At 23.4% G+C, this 16,740-nt stretch overlaps 1 protein-coding gene across 5 annotated transcripts in view; it reads right to left on the bottom strand.

Moving 5' to 3' along the window:
- The window catches only part of LOC126746287 (5-hydroxytryptamine receptor-like), a 278,830-nt gene that overhangs the window by 136,962 nt on the left and 125,128 nt on the right, over window positions 1–16,740 (bottom strand). The window lies entirely within an intron of this gene.

The raw sequence follows: 16,740 nt of genomic DNA, 5'->3' as shown, positions 1-16,740 counted from the left end.
TTTTAACTATGATGAACGTTTAATAAATAAGTTATAAATTTACTGAATAAATAATCAGCACAAAGAAATTTGTATTGAAATTTATACATTTTGGCGCCCAACAAATAATTTTAAAAAATAATCAAAATTCCTGAAAAAAAAATTAACGAATATTACACTAAATTTAACTCAACTTGTGCGTAATTTAATTGAATTAAACATTTTGCTATTTTTACTGTAAATTTTATAAATAAATCAGGCTATAAATTATCTAATAAATAACTCCAGGAAGGATTTAATGGATTTAAATTTGTAATGGAACCTACTAATAAGTACGCATAATTTTTTAATTTAAATTTTTAAATAAGGTACTGATTTACTGAATAATTAAAAAAAAAAAAGATTTTAACGAAAATGGAAATTGCCCTTTTCACAATTACTTACTGGTTTTATTTAACAAATTTCGAATTTAATGAATAAATAACTTGAATTTACACTGCAATAAATTACTTACAGTAAGAACATGAATTTTTAACGATAAATGTTCTTTAGAAATTTTAATGCAAAATGGCTTGCTATCAAACAAATCTGAAATGAATAAATTTAATGACAACTTAAAAAAATCTACTCAATTTAATTGAATTTATTAGGTATTTTAATATTTTAATTGTAAAAATGTAACGAATAAATTTAATCGTAAATAAACCAATAAATAATTACAGTAAAGAATTGTTTAACATTTTAAGCATTTTTGAAAAACTAAGTGTAAATTTTATGAATAAATTTTAAGCGCTTTATTAAATAATTTCAAATAAAGATTCGAATTTTTAACGAATAATTTTTTTTTCTTCTAAACAAAATTTTGCTGTTTATAGTGAAAATTTAATGAATAAATATAAAGAGATTTAATAAATTTAATGAGTAAAATCTTTATGAATTTTTTTAGAGAAAACATGCTCTTTTTTTAGGCCCTAAAAACTATGTTTAAAAAATAAATTTACTTACAAGTTTTATTTAATCAAATATGAATTTAATGAATAAATAATCAGCATAAAAAATTTGTAATATATATAGAAATTTTGGCGCCCAACAAATAATAAAAAAAAGTCAAAATTCCTCAAAAAAATAAAAAAAAAAACAAAAATTTAACGAATATTTTTTTTTTCTTTTTTGAAAAGTCTTTCGTGCGTAATTTAATTGAATTAAACATTTTGCTATTTTTAATGTAAATTTTATAAATAAATCTAACTATACCCAATGAATAACTCCAGGAAAGACTTGATTTAAATTTTTAATGTAGGTACAAATAATTTTTTTAATTTAAATTTTTAAATGAGGTACTGACTTACTGAATAATAAAAAAAAATATTAACAAAATTGGAAATTGGCTTTTTTGCCTTTTAAACTGAGTTTAAAGAACACAGTTACTTACTTATTGTATTATTTCTTACTGGTTTTATTTAACCAATTTCAAATTTAATGAATAAATAACTTGACTCATCAAATTTACACTGCAATAAATTACTCACAGTAAGAATTTGAATTTTTAATATTTTTTTTTGTAAATTCCTATACAAAATGGCCCGCTACCAAACAAATCTGAAATGAATAAATTTAATGACAACTTATAAAAATCCACTCAATTTAATTGAATTTATTAAGCAATTTAATACTTTAATTATAGAAATGTAATGAATAAATTTAGTCTGAAATGAACCAATAAATAATTACAATAAAGAATTTATTGATTTGCGAATTGTTTTTTCAACATTTTAGGCATTTTTGAACATGTAAATGTAATGAATAATTCGTGGAAAGTAGCCTTTTAACGAATAAATATTTAAATCCAAAAAATTTACTTATAATTTCCTTTTTCTTAAGTGTGGTTAATAAAGTAAAAATTTAAAGAAAATTAAATAAAATTACAAAATTTTTTTGAGATATTGAATAAATTTATAGGGAAATAAAAAAAAAACTTTATATAAATTAATAATTATGATGAATATATTTTTAATGAATTTTTTTACAAATTTAATGAATAAAATGCCTAGAGAACTTTTAAGAATAAAAAGTAAATTTATTAAAATACGCCTCATTTATTTGCTCTGAATATATTAAATTATTTAAAGAATTAATTTATGTACAATTTTTTCCTATATAAAATTACTAATTAATGAAATAAAAGAAACTTGATGATTATGAAATTTAAGACAACAAATTCGTAATTTAATGAATAATTAATTTATCAAAAAAATTATAAAATTAGGAAACTAGAGGAAAATTTAAGCAGGCAACGAATATCTCTTGAGTTAAAAAAAATATTGCTTAAAGTATTTTTAAAATGAAATATTAAAATACCTGGTACAATTATATCAAATAAAACGTTGAAATTAAATATTAGGATTAATTTTTTGATTTATTGAATAAATTTACTTATAAATTAAATGACATAGGAAAGCTTAAATTTTATATGAAAGTAAATTTATAGTAAATAAAAAATACTCCAAAATCCTGAAAAAAAATTAATATAATCAAATTCCTATCTGTAACTAGTAAATTTAACGAATAAATTTAAAATAAATATTTTTATAAGGTTTTTAAATATTAATTATTTTTTAAATATTTATATTTAAAAACCGAAATTAATATTTAATTAATATTTAAAATAATTATTTTTTAAATATTTTAAGCATTTTTGAACATGTAAATGTAATGAAATCATTTGGAAAGTAGCCTTTTAACGAATAAATATTTAAATCCAAAAAATTTACTTATAATTTCCTTCTTTTAAGTGTGGTAAATAAAGTAAAAATTTAAAGAAAATTAAATAAAATTACAAAGTTTTTTGAGTTAATGAATGAATTTATATGGAAAAATGAATGATGAATGAATAATGAATAAATTAATTGGAAATTTAAAAAAAAAACTAAACAAAACTTTGCATAAATTAATAATTATGATGAATATATTTTTAATAAATTTTTCTACAAATTTAATGAATAAAATGCCTAAAGAACATTTAAAAATAAAAAAGTAAATTAAAATACGCCTCATTTTGCTCTGAATATTTTAAATTATTTAAAGAATAAATTTATGTACACATTTTTCCTATATAAAATTACAAATTAATGAAATAAAAGAAACATGATCCTTAGTGAAATTTTTTTGCCAAATTTTTCTACAAATTTAACGAATAAAATTCCTAGAGAACTTTTAAAAATAAAAAGTAAACTTATTAAAATACGCCTCATTTTGCTCTAAATATTTTAAATTATTTAAAGAATAAATTTATGCACAAATTTTTCCTTTATAAAATTACAAATTAATGAAATAAAAGGGTTTTATATCTTAAAAAAAAATCCTTATTTAAGAAACAAATTGGTAATTTAATGAATAATTAATTTTCCAAAAAAATTCTATAATAAGGAAACTAGAGAAGAATTTAAGGAGGCAACGAATATACCTTGAATTAAAAAAAAATGTTGCTTAAGTATTTTTAAAATAAAATATTAAAATACCTAGTACAATTAGATAAATAAAATTTTGAAATAAAATTTTAGGAATAATTTTTTGATTTATCGAATAAATTTACTTATAAATTAAATGACATAGAAATGCTTAAATTTTATACAAAAGTAAATTTATAGTAAATAAAAAATAGTCCAAAATTCTGAAAAAATTAATATTTTCAAATTACTAACTGTAACTAGTAAATTTAACGAATGAATTTAAAAATAAAATTCTTCTAAGGTTTTTTAAAAATAATTATTTTTTAAATATTTTAAGCATTTTTGAACTTGTAAATGTAATTAAATCATTTGAAAAGTCGCATTTTAACGAATAAATATTTAAATCCGAAAACTTTAATTAAAATAATTTTCTTTTTTTTAAGTGTGTTAAATAAAGTAAAAATTTAAAGAAAATTATAGAAAATTACAACATTTTGCGAATTTAATAAATAAATTTATACGAAAATTGAAAAAAAAAACTAAATAAAACTTTACATAAATTAATAATAATGATAAATATATTTTTAATACATTTTTTTAACTTGTAGAACTCTTAGAAAAATGGGGCTGTAAGTGAATTTTTTTTACAAATTTAACGAATAAAATTCCTATTAAACTTTTGAGAATAAAAAGTAAATTTATTAAAATACACCTCATTTTGCTCTAAATATTTTAAGTTATTTAAATAATAAATGTATGTACAATTTTTTCCTATAAAAAATACAAATTAATGAAATGAAAGAGTTTTATATTTTTAACAAATGCTCATTTAAGAAACAAATTCGTAATTTAATGAATAAATAATTTCACAAAAAAAATATAATTAAGAAACCAGAGGAGAATTTAAATGGGCAATAAATTTAAAAAAAATGTTGCTAAGATATTTTCAAAATTAAATTTTAAAATACCTGGTACAATTATACAAATAAGTAAATTTATAGTAAATAAAAAATAGTTGCTGAAAAAAAAATATATTCATTAATAAATTCCTATATGTAACTAGTAAATTTAACGAATAAATTTAAAGCTATGCGTTTATATTCCTGTTAAAAAATCATAAATTTAATGCATACTACAATTATTTTAACGAATAAATTTTCAACAAAAAAAAATAGATCAGAACAAAAATTTAATTTTAATTAAATATAAACCTAACGAATGACTCGACAAGCTTTTCTATGCAAGAAAAACCGTAACTGAATAGCATAATTTAAATGGACACGACGACGTTCGCAATAAAGTATCGCTCAAAAGACTTTTAAAAAACTATTAAACTTACAAAAAACGAATTAAACTCTTAATAGAGTTTCTAAATAATGCCGCGGCCATAGAGGGGCATTTTTATTTGACCGTTAAACTTAAAACAGACGCGACAAAAATAAAACGAAAAGACCCCTTTAATTTCGCGTAAAGGCCTCAGTCGGACCTGCCTTTGAACTTGTAGTTTACGAGATCCGGACCTTAAAAAAGAAAAACTCGTTTAAAACTCTTCAGTGTTTTTATTTTTGGTTAAATAGAGAAAAAAATTTTGTTTTTTGGAAAATTGATGGGAATAGTAGTGAATGAAGCACTGGTAAAGGAAATTTGAGAAAACGTTATATTTAGAATTTATTTAGGGGGATTAAATAGTAATCAATCTACAATAATAGAAGGGTGTACAAAATCAAATAAAGACAGAACGTCTAGTGGTAAAAATAAATAGCAAAAACGAGTATGAACAGAAATATGATTAAAACTGTACTTAAGGATAAAATTGTAACAATAAAGCACTAAAACTCTTTGAAAAGAAAAAACAGTTTCATATGCACTCAGAGGTTTTCTCTTTTACTCTAGTAATTGGGCCTGGATTAAATTGAAAAAAAATAACGCATTGCACACATCTGGACTAACTTCTGAATGGCTGCTACACCAATTAAAAAAAAATAAATTTATTCACGAAATCCTGGAATGGTCGGTTTTCCGAAAAAGCGACACGGCCGAAAATGCATTCCGTGAAATCGTAGATTCCAATGGAATCTACACGTCCCCCCCTTCACTCTGCCTGCCCTCACCATACATAAATAACAACTGACCTGCTTTTAAATGACGACATCGATATGCCTAATGTCTGTTGCAGGATCGAATGGATGCGGTTTTGATTTGCATAACTGTCGAAACCGACAGTGTGAGATTTGCTATTGAGATACTCCATAGGAACGTTCATCACTCTCGATTTAAGAGGGAAAAGCGAGAAAATTTGTCGCGTTTTCCAGAAAATAAGTTTTAAGGTAAAATGAAAATCCTGCAGTCTCTTGAATAATTAAATATTGTCCCAGGATTTTTGAACATTTTTTAATTTCGTCCAGGCATTTCCATCTTTCTATACCAATAACTTTTAATTTAATTCAAGGCATGTGAAATGATTTTTCAGGCGTTTGGATTAATCTGTATGCCATTGAAAATGCTATTTATTTCATTTTATGCTATTTAATTGTTAAATTATATTAATTAAATTAAATAACTGCTTATGTAAGTCTAGGCATTTGTTGTGTCTTCCAGGCAATTTTTTTTCTTCGAATTTTCTATCAGGATTCCAGAATATTTTTTTTTTTCGTCCAGGAATTCGAAATTATTTTTAATTATTAATTTCACTCATTTAAAGCCATTGCTTATTTTAATCCATGTATTTGTTGTATTTGTATTTTTAAAGCAATAATTACATTTTTTTAAAATTTTAATTCAGGATTTCAGAATAATTTTTTGTTTCTTACAGGCATTTAAAGCCATTTTTCATTTTATTCCAGGCATTATATAGACCCTTGGATTAGGTTTTACATTTCAGGTAAGTAATTTTTCTTGAATTTTATTCCAGGCTTTTACGATAATTTTTTTATTTTTTCCAGTATTTGAAGTCAATTCTCATTATATTCCAGTCATTTCCAGCAAATCGTCTTTTCCGCAAGATCTCCGGTTTTCAATCAATTCCTCATTTTATTTTAAGCAATTTGAATGGTTTTTCTAGGAATTTGAAATACAATATACTCATTTCAAGCCATTGCTTATTTTAAATTTAATAATTAAAATTTTTTTAAATTAAAATTCTAATCCAGGATTTCAGAAAAATTTTTTGTTTCTTACAGGCATTTGAAGCCATTTTTCATTTTATTCCAGGCATTTTTTAGACCCTTGGATATAGGATAATTATATAATGGATATAGGATATAGGACCTACGATAATTTTTTTATTTTTTCTAATTCTTATTATATTTCTGAAATGACGTATATACTCATATACGTCATTTTATTTCAAACAATTTAAAAGGCTTTTCTAGGAATTTGAAATATCGTTTGATGTATTTTAGTTTAATTGATTTTGTGTGTTTTTTAGGGTGTCGACGTAATTTTTAATATATTTCCGAAAATTAAATTTTGCCCCAGGATTTTCTTTTATTTATTTATTATAATAATACAGTATTTAATTATTTTTCTGTTCCTTTCAGTTATTTGAAAATTTATTTTTTATTTTATTTTTGGCAATTCACATAGTTTCGCGTATGTTCCAGAACCTGGAAATTATCCGAATTTTTGCGATTTATACGCTATCTTGGTTTCATGCTTTTTGAAATTTTTAGAAATTTATTTCATTTAATATAGTTGTTAATTTCTTCCTGGGATTCCAATTAATTCTTCATTTTATTGCAAGTAATTTTTTAGGCCCTTAAATTTATTTTATTCATTTTAATCCAGATATTTCCAGGCAATTAATTAAAAAATAATTATGTTTACGGATAAAGTAATTTTTTTTTAGTTTATTTTAGGATTCTTAAAATAACTTATTTCTTCCAGGCATTTGAAGCTATTTTTCATTTTATTCGAGGCATTTTCTTAGGCTCTTTGATAATTCCTTTAATAATAATTATACGAATAATTTTACACACTTTTGTTTGTCATTTTAATTTAGGCATTTGTTGTGTCTTCCAGTTCCAATTCCTATTCTTTTTTAAATTTCTATTCCAGGGTTTTAGAATAATTTTTAAATTTCTTCCAGGCATTTGAAGAAAGGCAAGAAAGGCATTTGAGAAAATTTATCGCGTTTTCCAGAAAATAAGTTTTAAAGTAAAATGAAAATCCTACAGTCTCCCTCCACTTATTTATTAAACATTCATCAAAATTCTCGACATGTTTCGGACACAGTGGTGTCCATCATTAGGGGATGAAATTGGTATTAGATATACGCCCCAGGGTTTGATTCCATGTCAAAAAAAACCCTCTATTTATTATTATTGTTTTTTTTAATTTGAGGTTTTTTTAGCTTAACCTACGACACCACTGCAAGTATGGACTATTTCTTCACAAATAAGTTAATCCTCCTGGATTTCGAGACTATTTCCAGGCATTTGACGTATCTCTTGGAGGCATTTTTGAGGGTTTTGAAATATTCCGATTAATTTTTCATTTTATTTTGAGCAGTTAACCTGGTTTTTCTAGGAGTTTAATATATTGTTTGACGTATTCTGTTTAATATTCATATTCGGTTCTTTTTTTCTGCTTGTTTCTTGGGAATTTTAGTACCATTTTTTTATATATCATGGAAAATTAAATATTGTCCCAGGATTTTTGAATATTATTTAATTTCGTCCAGGCATACGTATATCTTTCATACCAATAACTTTTCATTAAATTCCAGGCATGTGAAATGATTATTCAAGCGTTTGGATTAATTAAAAAGCCTATTTGTTTCATTTTACGCTATTTAATTGTTGTTTATTTATTTGAACATTAATTAAATTAGATAACTGCTTATTTAAGTCCAGGCATTTTTTGTATCTACCATGCAATTTTTTTTTTCGAATTTTCTATCTGGATTCCAGAATAATTTTTTTACTTCGTCCAGGAATTTGAAACTATTGCTGATTATATGATTAATTTAACTCATTTAAAGCCATTGCTTATTTTAGTCCATATATTTATTGTATTTGTATTTTTCAAGCAATAATTACATTTATTTAAAATTTTAATCCAGGATTTAAGAATAATTTTTTGTTTCTTACAGGCATTTAAAGCCATTTTTCATTTTATTCCAGGCATTTTTTAGACCCTTGGATTAGGTTTTACATTTCAGGTAAGTAATTTTTCTTGAATATGATTACAGGCTTTTACGACAATTTTTTAATTTTTTCCAGTATTTGAAGTCGATTCTCATTATATTCCAGTCATTTCCAGCAAATCGTCTTTTCCGTAAGATCTCCGGGATTCAATCAATTCCTCATTTTATTTTAAGCAATTTGAACGGTTTTTCTAGGAATTTGAAATACAATATACTCATTTCAAGCCATTGCTTATTTTAAATTTTATAATTAAATTTTTTTTTAAATAAAATTTTAATCCAGAATTTTAGAATAAGTTTTTGTTTCTTACAGGCATTTGAAGCCATTTTTCATTTTATTCCAGGCATTTTTTAGACCCTAGGATTAAGTTTTACATTCAACTTTATACATTCCACACAATTTCTTATTTTTTGCCTTCCAGGTAATTAGTTTTTCTTGAATTTGATTCCAGGATTTTAGGATAATTTTTTTATTTCTTCCAGGTATTTCAAGCCAATTCTCACTATATTCCAGGCATTTCCAGCAAACCGTCGTTCAGATCTCTGGATTTGAAATATCGTTTGATGTATTCTGGTTTTATTAATTTTATGTGTTTTTTAGGTTGTTGGCGTAATTTTAAATATTTTTTAAAATATATTTCCGGAAATTAAATATTGTTCCAGAATTTTTTAATATTTTTTAATATTGTCTAGGAATTACATTCTTTTTCATACCAATAACTGTTCATTTAATTCCAGGCGTTTGGATTCATTTGTATGTCATTTACCCATTAAAAAGAATAATTGTTTTATTTTATGCTAATAAATTTTAATTAATTTATTTATTATAATAATATACTAATTAATAATTTTTTGTTTTTATTTCAGTTACTAGGGAATTAATTTTTCATTTTATTGCAGGCAATTTACATAGTTCCAGAAGCTTGAAATTGCCCCTGATGTTTTTTTAGAATTTTTACAATTTTTAGGCCATTTACGTAGTGTCTTAATATTGTTTAGAAATTCGATCTTGGTTTCATATTTTTTGAGATTTTTAGAATTTTATTCTAACATTTTAATACTTAATAATTATTCATTCCTTCCTGGGATTCCAATTTATTCTTCATTTTATTGCAAGTAATTTTTTAGACCCTTGGGTTTATTTTTATTTAATTTTTATCCAGATATTGGTTGATATCTTTCAGGCAATTAATTTTTGAAAAATTATATTTAAGAATATTATAATTTTTTCTCAGTTTATTCCAGAATTATTAGAATAATTTATTTATTTCTTCCAGGCATTTAAAGCATTTTTTAGGCTCTTTGAAAATTCCTTTAATCAAATGATTAATTTTACACATTTGAAAGAATTTCTCGTTTTAATTCAGAAATTTGTGGTGTGTTTTTTTTAAATTTTATTCCAGGGCTTTAGAATAATTTTTTAATTTCTTCCAGGCATTTGAATTCATTTTTAATTTATTCCAGGCATTTCTTCAAGCTCTTGGATTCAATTTTACTATTAAATTAATGTCAATTTTCATTTTAATGCAGGCACTTGTTGTTTCTTAAGGTTTCTGCGTGAGTAAAATTAATTAATTTTTAAATTTTTATTTTAAATAAAAATAATTGCCCCGAATATTTCAAATAATTTTTCGTTTTATTCCAAACAATGGACATCGATTTTCGTATCTTCCAAATAGTTAGGACCCCCTTTCATGCTTTCCAGAATTTTTAAGTACTTGCGGTCATTATTTATATTTTCCAGGAAGCTAAAATAGATTTTAAATTTATTTGGGATCTTTTGGTTATCTGTTATACCTTCCAGGTAATTTAAGTATTTTTTCGGTTGTCTGGAAAACTTAAGATATAACGTAATAACCTGAAATAAATTAAAAAAATGCCTAGGAAATGTAGAGAAATTGCTCCATGAGCTCGGCATATATAATCAAAAATCATTACAAAAAATACATTAAACATTGAACAATTATTCCAGATGCCTGGAAAAAATTTGAAAAATTAATGTTAAAGGCCCTAAGTGAGTCTACAATAGCAACTGCTTCTAAAATGATTGATACCTCAAAAATTAAATGTAAACTTACCAATCAATCAATCATTTCCTTTAAAGTTATGCATAAAAATCCAGGACGCATTTCCATATTATTTTAAGAATTTTTTGGAATTACATAAAAAAAAATATTATTCCAGGGTTTTAGAATAATTTTTTAATTTCTTCCAGGCATTTGAAGCCATTTTCCATTCAGGTCCAAGCATTCTTTTACCTTTTATGTAAAAGAATGTCTTATTTTGAGCAATTTTTTCAAAATTTTTATTCCAGGATTTCTGAATAATTTTGTACTCAGTCGAAACATTTTAAATAGATTCTATTTATTTCCAGGCAATTTACATCGATTTTTCTATCTTTTGTGTCTTTGATGCATTCCAGAATTTTTATTCAAGTGGTTTCGGTTATTTCTTATATTTTCCTTATAAGTTGGGATATTTTTTGTGTTTTTTTTTAGAATTTTTTAGTCATGTATTCCAGGTAATTTATATATTTTTTTTGTGTCTTCCAAAAGTTTGAAAGCGTCCTGGTTGTTTTCCAGAATTTTGGATACTTCTTTTTAATTACGTTTGTAATGTATTTTTTATATTTTCTTAGTTATTAGGAATTCGGTCAACATTTTCATATTTTTAAAAAAAATTTTGTACTTTTTTAAGTTTTCAGACCGATGCTATTATTTGTTCATGTAATCCAGTAATTTGAAGTAAATTATTAGGTTTTTACATTTTCCAGGCATGGTATATGATTCTTTATATTGTTTTTTACATTTTTGAACTAGCCTTGTTATCTTTCAAGAAACTGACTAATTTATTGATATGTTTCAAGACTTCTAACTAATTTCCTGGATCTTTGATTAATTTTTAAGTAATTGCGGTCATTTTTTATATTTTCCAGGATCTTTTAGTTATCTGTTATACCTTCCAGGCAATTTACGTATTTTTTCGATTTTCTGGAAAACTTAAGAAATAACGTAAGATACTTAAAATAAAATAAAAAATCCTTTATATGTTTAAATCAAATGCCTAGAAAATGTAGAGAAATTACTCCATGAACTTGGCATATAAAAAAAGCAAAAATCGTCACAAATAAATTAAAAAAATTTCAGAAAATACATTAATCATTGAACAATTAATCCAGATGCCTGGAAAAAATCAGAAAAAAAATGTCAAATGCCCTAATCAAATCTACAATAACAACTGCTTTTAAAATCAATCATTTCCTTTAAAGTTATGCATAAATATCCAGGAATTATAATTTTCTTAAGTCTTCTACGCATTTTAATTTTTTAAGGCCATTTTTCTTCTTCTTTTAAGGCATTTTTTCAGTCTCTTTGATAATTCCCTTAATATTAATTATACGAGTAATTTTACACATTTTAAGGCATTTCTCATTTTAATTCAGATATTTTTCGTATTTTCCGGCTCATTATTTTTTTTTTTTTAATTTTATTCCAGATTTTTCAAATAATTCATTTATTTCTTCCAGGCATTTGAAACCATTTTTTATTTTATTCGAGGCATTTTTTAGAGCCGTTTGATTAATTTTTACATTTAATTTGATGCATTGACTTTATCTCTCATTTTAATTCAAATTAATTAAATTTTATTCCAATATTTTAGAACCCTTTTTTTAATTCTTCCAGGCAATTAAACCAATTTTTTATTTTATTCCAGGTAATTGACATCGGTTTTTATATCTTCCAGTAGGTTAAAATCACGTCTGATGCTTTCTAAAAATTAAAATTATCTAATAATTAATAGTATAATTATATACAATTTTAATTCGTTAAAGGTTCTCAAGGGGGTGGATCTACTACAGTGTACATTATTGAAAAGAATAGGATTCAATAGTCTAATAAAAACCTTAGTAGAAGGACTTGAAGCAGAATATAATTACATATTATCAAATATGACATTAAAAGATGGAAATATACTACCTACGATTCTAGAAGAAGAACTGGACAAAAGTGATTTGTTGTTAAAGCGACAACATTGGAAAACTGCAAGAAGGTTACAACAACTTTGTAGATGATAATGATGATGTGATTCAAGGCAAATTTTTTCATTGTTAAAAAATTCTGACAAAAACGCTGATATAGATGTCCAATGATTTTTTTTAGAAGAAGCTGTGTTTCAATTTTCAACTCTCTAACTTCAATAGTTTCAGAGATATGACCATTTTGTACCTAGAATCTTCAATTTTAAAAAAAAAAACATTTTTCCAAATTCTAATGCGAACTTTTCCATTGTAAAAAAGTTTTACCAAAAACGCTGAAACAAGCATCCAATAATTTTATTAAAAGAAGTTATGTTTCAATTTTCAACTCTCTGACTTCAGTACTTTCCGAGATATGAGCTTTTTATGCCTTGAATCTTGAATTTCTTTGAAAAGAACATTTTTCCAAATTCTAAGGCGAATTTTTTCATTGTAAAAAATGTCTGCCAAAAATGCTGAAATAGGTGTTCAATGATTTTACCAGAGGAAGCTGTATTTCAATTTTCGACTCTCTAACTTCACTAGTTTTAGAGATATGAGCATTTTGTGCCTAGAATCTTCAATTTCTTTCTTCAATTCTAAGTCGAATTTCTTCATCCTTAAAAGTTTCTGCCAAAATCCTTTGTGGTATTCCAGGATTTCGGATAGTTTTTTTTTAATTAATATTGATCTAATTTTTTATATTTTTCAGTAATTCGGTCAACATTTTTGTATTTTTTCCTAAATTTTTGTGCTATTTTTCTAAAGAAATTAAAATAGTTCCATAGGCTATTAAAATAATGTTTTTAAAATTTTCCAGACCGTTGCTGTAATTTTTTGGTATATTCTAGTAATCTGAAGTAATTTATTGACGAAGTTCTTACGTTTTCTATGCATTCACATTGTTTTTACATTTTTGAACTAGCTTTGCTATCTTTCAATTTATTGACTAATTTGTTAATATTCCAATTAATTTCCTACATTTTTCAAACCTTCGACGTTTTCCAGATAACTAATTTTATATCTGACAAGGGATTGACTATTTAAGCCTAAACTAAGAAGAAATACCAACCGAACGAAAAAAAAAGCCATAAGCCGATAAAGAATCGGGCGAACAAACGAAGAAAAAAACACACAGAGAACAGTCTAAATGTACATTAAGATATAAAGCTGTCTGCGTCATTATGCCGCTTTTTACCATCCCCGGGGGCGGTAAAAACTGACAATATATTTTCGGCTTCATCGCTTGTACCATAATGCGAAAGATTGCAACAAAGGACCGAAAGGAATAAATACCTTGGGGGATCCACTCGATTTATGCAGCCGCGGTTTTGTTATGTACGCTTTTTTGTTTTTTTTCCTCTCCTACTTATTTGAACGTTGATGTGAAGTAACTTTGAGAATTATTATGTAGTCAATTCACTGATTTTATGACCTGAATAATTCAGTTACTTTCATGCATAACTTTAAAGGGAACGACTGATGAGTTTATATTTTATTCGTAAAGTATTAGTGGCGTTTTTGAGTGTTGTTATTATAGATTTAGTAAAGGCATTTGACTTATTTATGCCAGGCGTCTGGATTTATTTTTTAAAGTTAATGACTTGATTTTTGATGACGTATGCTAAGTTTTGATTCATTTTTATTCTTGCCTAAGGAATTTATTTGCAAAAGAAATACTCGCAATTAATGAATAAATCTACAGTAAAATTTTCTTCATTTAATGTTAATTTAACGAATAAACTTAAATGTTCTCCAATAATCTGTGAATTTAAGCAATGCCATATTTATTATAAATTTATTCAATATAATTTATTTCCTATGTTTCTTGTTGTATATTTGTAATGTTTTAGTTAAAATAATTAAATTAGTCTTAATTCATTATTAATAATATAATAATTTATTTTTTTTAATAAATATTAAGTTCTTAAATAGGTAACAGATTTAATGAATGAATGGTGAATTTTATGAATAAGGTTTTTAGGAGATACGTGTTTAACGAATAAATCTACGTAAAAATAATTACTTTTGTTAATATATAAATATAATATTAATAAATGAAAAAAAAAATATATTTAAATAATTTTTTTAAATTTTTTTGAATAAATTTACTATAAAATATTCTTTATTTAACGCAAATTTAAACAAAAAATTTGTTTAAGGATTTCATCTAATAAACACACTTAAAAATTTATAATGAATTAATTCGTTAAATTAAGGTTTAATTTCATGTTTAACTTCTTATATTAACATATCAAAAAATAGATAGTGTAGACTTATTTAATAAGTTTATATTTAAGTAAAAGTTAAATAATTAGGTTAATTAAAAATTAAAATACCAATTGAAAAGTAAAAGAATAAAAATCTTCTGGATAAATATTTAAATGCTTTTACTCGTGTAATTTTAATGAATAAATATACGGTAAATTGTCAGTTAAGGTGCGTTTAATGAATTTTTAATGAATAACTTTTTTAATTAAATAAATGTGTCAAATAAAGGCTGAGAAAAATTAATATACAATATAAAATATTAACAAAAAAATTTCTCTTTTGATTCTTCAATTGATGCTAATTTAACGAATTAATTTAATTAAAAATTTACTTCAATAAACTTTAAATTTAGAGAACAGTGCAAAAATCATAATGAATTTATTCGTTAAATTTAGGTTTAACTTCTTATATTAACATATCAAAATAGGTAGTGTAAACTTATTTAAAAGTTAAATAATTGGGTTAATTATAATTAAAATATCAACTGAAAATTCAAGGAATAAAAATCTTCTGAATAAATATTTAAATGCTTTTATTCGTGTAATTTTAATGAATAAATGCACGGTAAATTTTCAGTTAAGGTGCGTTTAACAAATCAATCTACTAAAGAATCACTTTTTTTAATAAATAAATAAATGCTCAACAAAATTATTATAATATATTAACAAAAATATGACCCTGGAATTTATTAAATAAATCTACAAAAAAAAATTATTCAGCAAAATATTCTTAAATTGATGCTAATTTAACGACTTAATTTAATTAAAAATATTTAAATGCTTTTATTCGTGTAATTTTAATGAATAAATGCACTGTACATTTATTCAAAATTACTGTACACTGTACAATTATTACAAAAAAAACTAGTAAGCAAATAAACAGTAAAATATTCTTCAATTGATGTTAATTTAACGAATTAATTTAATTAGAAACTTAATTTAATAAATTTCAAATTTAGAAAACAGTACAAAAATCATAATGAATTTATTCGTTAAATTTAGGTTTAACTTGTTATGTTAACATGTCGAAAGAAAATAGGTAGTGTAAACTTATTTATTAAGTTTATCTTTAAGTAAAAGTTAAATAATTAGGTTAATTAAAAATTAAAATACCAATTGAAAATTTAAAGAATAAAAGTCCTTTGAATAAAAATTTAAATTCTTTTATTTGTGTAATTTTAATGAATAAATGCACGCTAAATTTTTAGTAAAGGTGCGTTTAACGAATCAACCTACTAAGGAATCTTTAAAGAATAACTTTTTTAATGAAATAAATGTAACAAATAAAGGCTGAAAAAAATTAATAAAATATAATATAAAATATTAACAAAAAAATTACTCGGGAATTTAATAAACAAAAAACCTACAAAACAAAAATTAATTTATTAAATAAGTTTAAAACAAATATTCTTTAATTGATGCCAATTTAATGAATTAATTTAATTAAGAATTTACTCTAATAAACTTCAAATTTAGAAAACAGTGCAAAAATCATAATGAATTTATTCGTTAAATTTAGGTTTAATTTCAGGTTTAACTTCTTATATTAAGATATCAAAAAATAGGTAGTGTAAACTTATTTAATAAGTTTATATTTAAGTAAATTAGGTTTATTATAATTAAGATAATTATAATTGAAAATTCAAAGAATAAAAATCCAGTGAATAAATATTTAAATGCTTTTATTCCTGTAATTTTAATGAATAAATGCACGGTAAATTGTCAGTTAAGGTGCGTTTAACAAATCAACCTACTAAAAAATCACTTTTTTTAATAAATAAATATATACTCAACAAAATTAATATAATATATAAAATATTAACAAAAATATGACATAGGAATTTATTAAATAAATCTACAAAACAAAATTAATAAATAAAT

This window comes from Anthonomus grandis, chromosome 17 (genome assembly GCF_022605725.1).
Source record: "Anthonomus grandis grandis chromosome 17, icAntGran1.3, whole genome shotgun sequence".
Lineage (NCBI taxonomy): Eukaryota > Metazoa > Arthropoda > Insecta > Coleoptera > Curculionidae > Anthonomus > Anthonomus grandis.
This window is presented reverse-complemented; position numbering and strand designations above follow the sequence as displayed.